At 39.8% G+C, this 7,580-nt stretch overlaps 1 long non-coding RNA gene across 2 annotated transcripts; it reads right to left on the bottom strand.

Annotated features, from left to right (window-relative positions):
- Positions 1 to 1,996: 1,996 nt before the first annotated feature.
- LOC140245458 (uncharacterized) lies at positions 1,997 to 6,776 on the bottom strand. 2 transcript variants are annotated; one of them, XR_011902338.1, is made up of 4 exons: positions 6,720 to 6,776; positions 3,581 to 3,848; positions 3,037 to 3,260; positions 1,997 to 2,521 (listed from the first exon to the last, which is right to left on the bottom strand). It is a non-coding gene; the product is annotated as an uncharacterized lncRNA (long non-coding RNA). The 2 variants fall into 2 exon arrangements; XR_011902339.1 differs by lacking the exon at positions 6,720 to 6,776 and adding an exon at positions 5,884 to 5,898.
- Between the last annotated feature and the right edge of the window lie 804 nt (positions 6,777 to 7,580).

The following is a 7,580-nucleotide window of genomic DNA, read 5'->3' as shown; positions in this document are numbered from 1 at the left end:
GGTGGTAAATTGGAACGCACTTACCATGACATTACTGTGGTATTACCATGGTCACTACTGTGTTTCTACCAAGCCAAAACCATGGTTAAGAAAAAGTGAAACCATGGTAAAGGAAGTGTAAAACCATGGTTAGGAAATGGTGAAACCACGGTTAGGAAATGGTGAAACTACGGTTAGGAAAAGATGAAACCATGATAAACTCATGGTTTAACCATAGGGCAATATGGTTTAATTATGGTCAAACCATGGTGCACTAGTGTTTAACCATAGTTTAACCATAGTTAAACAATGGTGCACTATGGTTAAACCATGGTAGCCATGGTTAAACCATAGGTTTAGCATAAGTTAACCATGGTAACCATGGTTTAAAGGTGGTAAATTGGAACGCACTTACCATGACATTACTGTGGTTTTACCATGGTCACTAACTTGTGTTTCTACCGTGCCCAAACCATGGTTACGAAGAAGTGAAACCATGGTTAAGGAAGTGTAAAACCATGGTTAGGTAAAGGTGAAAGTTTGGTTAGGAAAAGATGAAAACATGGTTTTACAGCTGCCAAACCACAGAATTACAACCCAAATAACGATACAACCATGATCCATTGTACAAAGTAAACCCACTATTTAACCACAGTGCAATATCGTAGAAAAATGTATTTTTAACTACAGTTGTATTTCACAAGTACTTTGAGAAACCATGGGGAAATTTGGTTGGAGAAATATATTTTTCCACAATTGCTTTGCTATTTGATGAATAATGATCAATAAATAGCACAGTAGAGTCTTCACATAAAGTGATGAAATAAAAATATTTTCAGTAAATTACCTGGAGCAGAATAATAATTCTTACAATTCCTATACATATGTATTGTGATACAGTACATTTGTAAACATGTATATGAACCTGGACTCTGAAACAGGAGAAAACCAATTCTCTATTACATGTATTTTCCTTCTAGCTATAGTCTAAAAAATATGTACAGCTGTATTTAAAAACTGACTTCCATGTGTGTGTTGGTGGATGGGTGCAGATTGTAAGTGTTAATTGATTCACTGTTTAATAAAAGAAGCTATATGTAGCAACGAGTACATGTAGGTCGATGCTCTTACCAGCATTGACTTTCACACAGCCAAAGCTCTCCCCAAAACATACATGTATATCGAATACACTATGGCCAAATTGAGGAAACCAATAAGTCCCAATTTTTATGGCCTAGTCATGTGTATTCCTCTGAACATGCAGAAGTCAAACATTGCCCAATTTGATGCGCTTTTTCAGTCAAAACTGACTGACTGGAGTTGACTGTACTGTCATTAGCATTTAAAGGCACATAGACCCGGTGGTTTGCTTGCGTACACGGCGCACGGCACAAGCTTCCTTGAGAGACCTATGCTATCGACTCCTCTTTATCGTTAGCGTACACGGCGCACGGCACAAGCTTCCTTGAGAGACCTATGCTATCGACTCCTCTTTATCGTTAGCGCTTACGCTTTGACCCATTTCCATGAGTCCGAAGAAGTCCAATCCACTGCTGATGATGACAGCTTTAATATTTTTTTCTCTGAAGTCAAACAAAGAAGCATGCACCCTGGCATTCAAATTCTACGGACTGTCTGACACGCAGAGAAGACAATGAAGGCAACATTACCTAGCAACACCTACGCGCTTTACCGTTGAAGACAGCTCAATTTCGGCAGTCTTTGTATCAATGCTAATGGTGATCGGCACTCTCATCCAAAAGCGCTGCAGCAACTACCGGGTCTAGGCACCTTTAGAATAAGAAAGTACACAAGGGTAGAAACAGTCAATTATGATTATACATTCAAAAGTTATTTTTCAGCAGCTGGGTGTGAGAAGTCAAAGTATCATACAAATATCACATTATTTCCAGTTGCAAAACTAGGTTTATGTAAACAAATCAATGAAGAAAATGTACTCTTACTGAACCTCAGTCAACAAATAAGACATAAGAATGCACATTTGCTCACTTTGCTGTTACGATTGAAAAGTAGCTTTTTATTGCTTCATGAGCAGCATCTTGACTGTACGTGGGTATGGCTTATTGCCAGTCACATGATTTAAAACTATAAGAATATCACCTGCAAAGAATTAGTTGGATAATTAAATACAGTGTACATATATTAGTGCATGTTTGATGTACATGATCATTAGTAGCTTTGAATTGTATAGATAATGCAAATTTGGACTTAAGTGACACCAGGAGCACTGGACAACAGAACAAAACAGCATCCAAAAAAAAAAATTATCTAACAACCAACAGTCCTGACATGAGAGCATACATGCACACTTCACATGCTTTGAAAACTGTCCTTGTACTTCTACTGTCCAAGACTATCCAGCAGTAAGCTTTGGTGCAACTTCTGGATGAGGCTTCGCAGGAACTAGGTCTTGATATAGCTTGGTTAGTGTGCCCTTTGTCGTTGTGGAGCCTTGAGATGTCCTTCTTTTGCAACCGTGAGCCGTGAGAATTTTCTTGGGGAAGATCACTCCTGCAACGAACTGAGAATTTATTCATTACGCTATTATTTTTTTAAAATAATAATAACATGTAGTACGTGTTAAACTCTACTTCAAATACTCAACACACAAAATTCTTGCACAGAATAGTTACCTTGCAAAAAAACATAAGAATGGGATTAGATTGATGTGGTACACCTAGCCATCATTTCATCACTCTAATGTGCTGGAGAGATACTGTTTAAAATACAGTGTACTTTTACAATCATTTTAACCCCTAAGTGCCACATACAGGTGAAGCCATTACGTTCAACATTCCATATCATGTATTGTGCACAAATTGCCTAGAGTAATTTGATGTTTTTCAAAAATTGATCACATTCTATTTTAAGCAGGTTGCCAATATTTTAGGATGCTGCATAGCATGCTGCTGGTATTTGAGGATGTTGCACAAGAATTTGGGTATGCTGCAGTGTAATGCTCAAATTCCTCATGAACTACACTAATAATGGGTTGAAAAAAAGAAACAAAGAAAGAAAGAAAGAGGAGTATCTTACCCTTGATGACATGGAAAAGCGGGAGAAAGTATGACATCAGTAGATGGACTTCTCTGCACCAGAATTCAGCCAGGAGGATGCCATACACGTATCAGCACTGCATGTACTTGTACCCATGAAAGGAGCTAGCTAGGGGACAGCCTGATCGATGGTCATGGGTGGACTTCAAGTCTTCTATGGAGAAACCTTCTCGTGTCAGCCACTGGCACAATCAATCATTGATTCTGATGAGGAAAAAAAAAGATAACACAACATAACGATAATAGTGATGATTGACAGAAGTGAAATAAGGTTAGGCAGAAAAATCACACAGGAAAATGATGTAACATACAAAATACAGCATTGGATGATTTAAAGTTTGGTGCTTGTGCTAGCTCCCAAATGACTGCTGGAATAAAAGACTCCCAAATATTCTACAATGTCGCATAGCATGCTGCTGGTTTTTGAGGATGTTGCACAAGAATTTGGGTATGTTACAGTGATATGCTCAAATTCCTAATGAACCATACTGGGTTGAAATAAAGAAACAAAGAAAAAGGAATACCTTCTCCTTGATGACATGGTCAAACGGGAAAAAACATGACATCAGATGATCCACTTCTTTGCACCAGAATTCAGCCAGGAGGATGCCATGTACACATATTGATGTAAATCAGCGCTGCACGTGTATCATGTACTTGTACCCATGAAAGGAGCAAGCTAGTGGACAGCACGATCAATGGTCATGGATGGACCTCAAGTCTTCTATGGACTGCAAGTCTTCTATGGAAACACCATCTCACATCAGCCACTTGCACAGTCAATCTTTGATTCTGATGAGGAAAAAAAAAACCACACGACATAACAATAATACACCTATTAATGATTGAGAGAAGAAAAATAAGGTTTGCCAGAAAAATCACACAACAATCCGTTAGGTGAATGATATACTGGTATAACATACAAATTACAAAATACAGCATCCTTTGCCATTGGGGGATTTCAAGATCAGTGCTAGTGCTAGCTCCCAAATGACTGACTTAAATTGAGCTCCAACACCGACGGTCGGATTAACTAAGCGATACTTATCAAAGTTATTGATCCCCAGCAATAGATGTTGGAATCGCAGCATCGCAAGGTCCGTGAGAATCGCACGACGAAAAGTGATGGCGCATGATTACACTCGAATATTAAAAGATGCAGGACTGCTTAGTTTTTAGACACAAAGTGAGGAAGACAGACTAAAATGCCCCAAATTTCAACCATTCTTCAAAACACAACTTAATATTTAATTTTATGCTTCCAGGCTCAGATTTATGAAGCCACATGCTCGTGTAGGGCCTACGTTTCGTGGCGTGGGTGACCATTGCATTAGCATAAAATGTATGCTACAGGCCTAACTCTTACACTACGAAATGGCGGAGCTAGGTTCAGCAGACGACATTCTTTGATTTCAACACCAAGCCCAGCACTTGACCGAAAGATTGGTCTGTATCTCGTCGACGGGGATATGTTCCACAGAGCAGAGACTGCATCTGGCTTTGCGGATCCCCTCCTATAGACATAGTCCGGAGGTAGAGAGCCATAAGTAACGTCAAAAAAAAAAAAAATTAAAGACTCCTCCTTCGGACAGACGAATCTTTCACAAGTTTGCCCAGCACTAGCAACCAGAAATTTATGACATATTTTTGAGGTCATCCTACCAGCACCTACGGACTTCAAGTTCACTTCAGTTTTATCGCCAGTGCCAGTGGCTGCCAGTGCTTAAGTTAGTGCTGAGACACAATCAAAGAGTATAGAAGCTAAGAGGGCGTACTCTCGCGACTTCGCACGCAAACGGGTGTAGTACGGCATGGAGCGGGAGCCCAACATGGAGCCCAATGGCAGCCAATTTAGTAATAATACCGCAAGCTTCTTAAACACGTGAGCCTATGGAGCAAACCCTACCTTCCTTTCATTTTCTTCATTTTAAAAGGAAGCACACAGCGGTAGAATTGCATTTCAGACCTCAAAATATCACAAAAAGTATATTTTCTGTCGATATGTAAAAAAAAAAAAAAAATTGAAGTAATGTAATTACTTTTTTATCAGTAGTCCCTCAGCAAGTTTGTATTTGAGCTGACAAACGCCACCTATCTCATTTCTCTCTCCCTCCCGAAACATAGTTTGGTCTACCTACTTCAGCTCAAACTTTGTGGGCCTGCAGATTGCGATTGGAAAGTAAATGACATTTTTTTCAAATACATTTCACGGTTAGACAGGAATGATATTTCTTTACGACAAAACAAGATTCTAAGTACATACATCGGTACATATCTTCCCCTGTTAAGTATGCCCCCTAAAAAGGGGAAAAATGAAAGGGAGACAGAAATACGAGGACCCAGTGATACGGCACTGATATCATGATCGCGTAATATACAGTACGCCCTCTAATCAATCTATCGGTCTGTTGCTTTCAATGGCGGAATGGCGTCAGTATTTCGCCCATGAGCGTACTAGTTCGCAGGAGTAAGCCCTTGTGTCTTAGCGTAGCTTCTACTGATTATCTTGATTCACTGGAGCAGTTACCACTAGAAGTCCTAACAGAGTTAGCAGAAAATAGTGTTGTTGATGTAGCTTGCACCGAACCTGATATCACCACCCAATATGAGGTAGGCCTATGCCTACTAACATTGTTAGGGATTACGCCTAACTTTTAGAACTACCTACTACCGTCTTGTTAGCCCGACCAGACGCTGTTAGAGTACGCTGTGCGAATAAATTATAGCCTGTCGCTACTAGTAGGGTTGGGGGTACCACGTATCGTCACCCTAAAGATCTGTAGCTTGTTTATTCTAAAAATATAACACAAATCCGCCTAATTCTTACCTCAAATATGCCATAAATACTGCAGTTTTGAATGTCGTGACCGTCTCGTTGATTATGAATCTCCGTTTTAAAATAGCGCAATTTTAGCGCGTGCGTTTCGTTTTCTTCGCGCAGCTAAAAAGGGAACCTTGCGATCGGCACCCCCTAACCTCCATAGGTATACACGTGAATTTCACAGCATAGGTAATACACGTGAATTTCACAGGCCACGCCCATAGGTAACACGTTAATACACGTGAATTTCACAGCCATGCGTCGTTACTGAGCGGATGTGTAATTTTTAGCTTGGTTTGTTTGAGTTTGATTTTCGTTTCTTCGTTTTTATTGTTTTTATAGCTCATGACACTCAATCCCGTGCGTACCTTTTCGTTCTAGGGTCCTATACGCAAACAGCCATGATACGCAGGGTGCCGATGGGAAGGTGCCCTGCCGATACGTGGTGCCCCAACCATACTAGATCTACACTGTCTACAGCGACTGGGTTGTGTATAGAATCTAGTTACCGTAGATAACTTGTAGAATTTACGTGACACAGTAACACTAACAGTTCAGTACATATACAGTAGCTGAGTTAGAACAACTCATTCCAAACTCTTGAGCTCTCATGTCATACTCTCACACTCACTGACTCAGTCACACTTTCAGATACAGAACAGTCTACTGGACTGGTTATCCCCACTTGATACGATCATGCGAAATTTGCACAGCAGGGGCAGGGCCGCTGCCGGCACCGGGTCGGTCGGGACAATTCAATGCAAATCTCGCTGGTATCAGTGGTAATTATTTTAGCTAAGATTAGGTCTACTAATAATGTATTAAAAGTTACGTTGACCAACCTTCCTCGAAGAATCCCAAAGGAGCAGTTCCTCTTTTTCTTAGGGGCCGTTTGCTAGCCATTTCTGAAAATATCAGATGGTTCACTTTTTACGTCGAGATGTTTGACTCCGGTCAGAGGTCATCACGAAAGAGCGTTTGAAATGATGAAGTGGTTTTTGAGCGCGGTCGCGGACTAACGGTTCAGCAGTACATACACGTAAGGTTCAATCAGCGACAACAACAACACGCACATGACCTCTTACGTTACATTATTATCAAGAAAACTTGTAATCATTAATTTTTTGGTTTTGAATTAAAAAATATATGTTTAAAACTTTTTGTTATTGCGAATTAAATTTTTTTTAATGTGTCAATATTTTTTATGCTCCATATATTTTGAAATATATTTTTGTTGTAATCTTTGGTACGAACGAGCCTCATATCAACAACCCGGATCTCCCATTCATCGTACACAATTACTACACGCCGATTGCATTCATATAGTTTTCTATTGTTGTGTGTACATGTCAAAGCTACGGGGATCGAACGGGCGGCAATGGGTTACTACCTTTTTTTATTTTTTCACGAGTATGTAATCTCACTTAAGGTTTTTTATGTGCTTTATTCCGTAGTGAATAGATGTTGCATTTTAGGAATGCTGTAAATCAAGCAAGTGAAGCAGCTTTTTGTTTGCAATGGTAAGACTACTGTTTGTTTACATAATCCTGTTGAAGCCAAACGGGTGCTGGTGGTTGCGTTAGATGAATGTCCGTCATGACTTGCATTGGCATTGCGGCCATCAAATTATGAGTTTTCATATTGATTTTTGTGATCGACATCATTCAATTATCATGGCTAGTGCACGTGGTTTAAACTTTGGT

Source organism: Diadema setosum, chromosome 22, assembly GCF_964275005.1.
Source record: "Diadema setosum chromosome 22, eeDiaSeto1, whole genome shotgun sequence".
NCBI lineage: Eukaryota > Metazoa > Echinodermata > Echinoidea > Diadematoida > Diadematidae > Diadema > Diadema setosum.
This window is presented reverse-complemented; position numbering and strand designations above follow the sequence as displayed.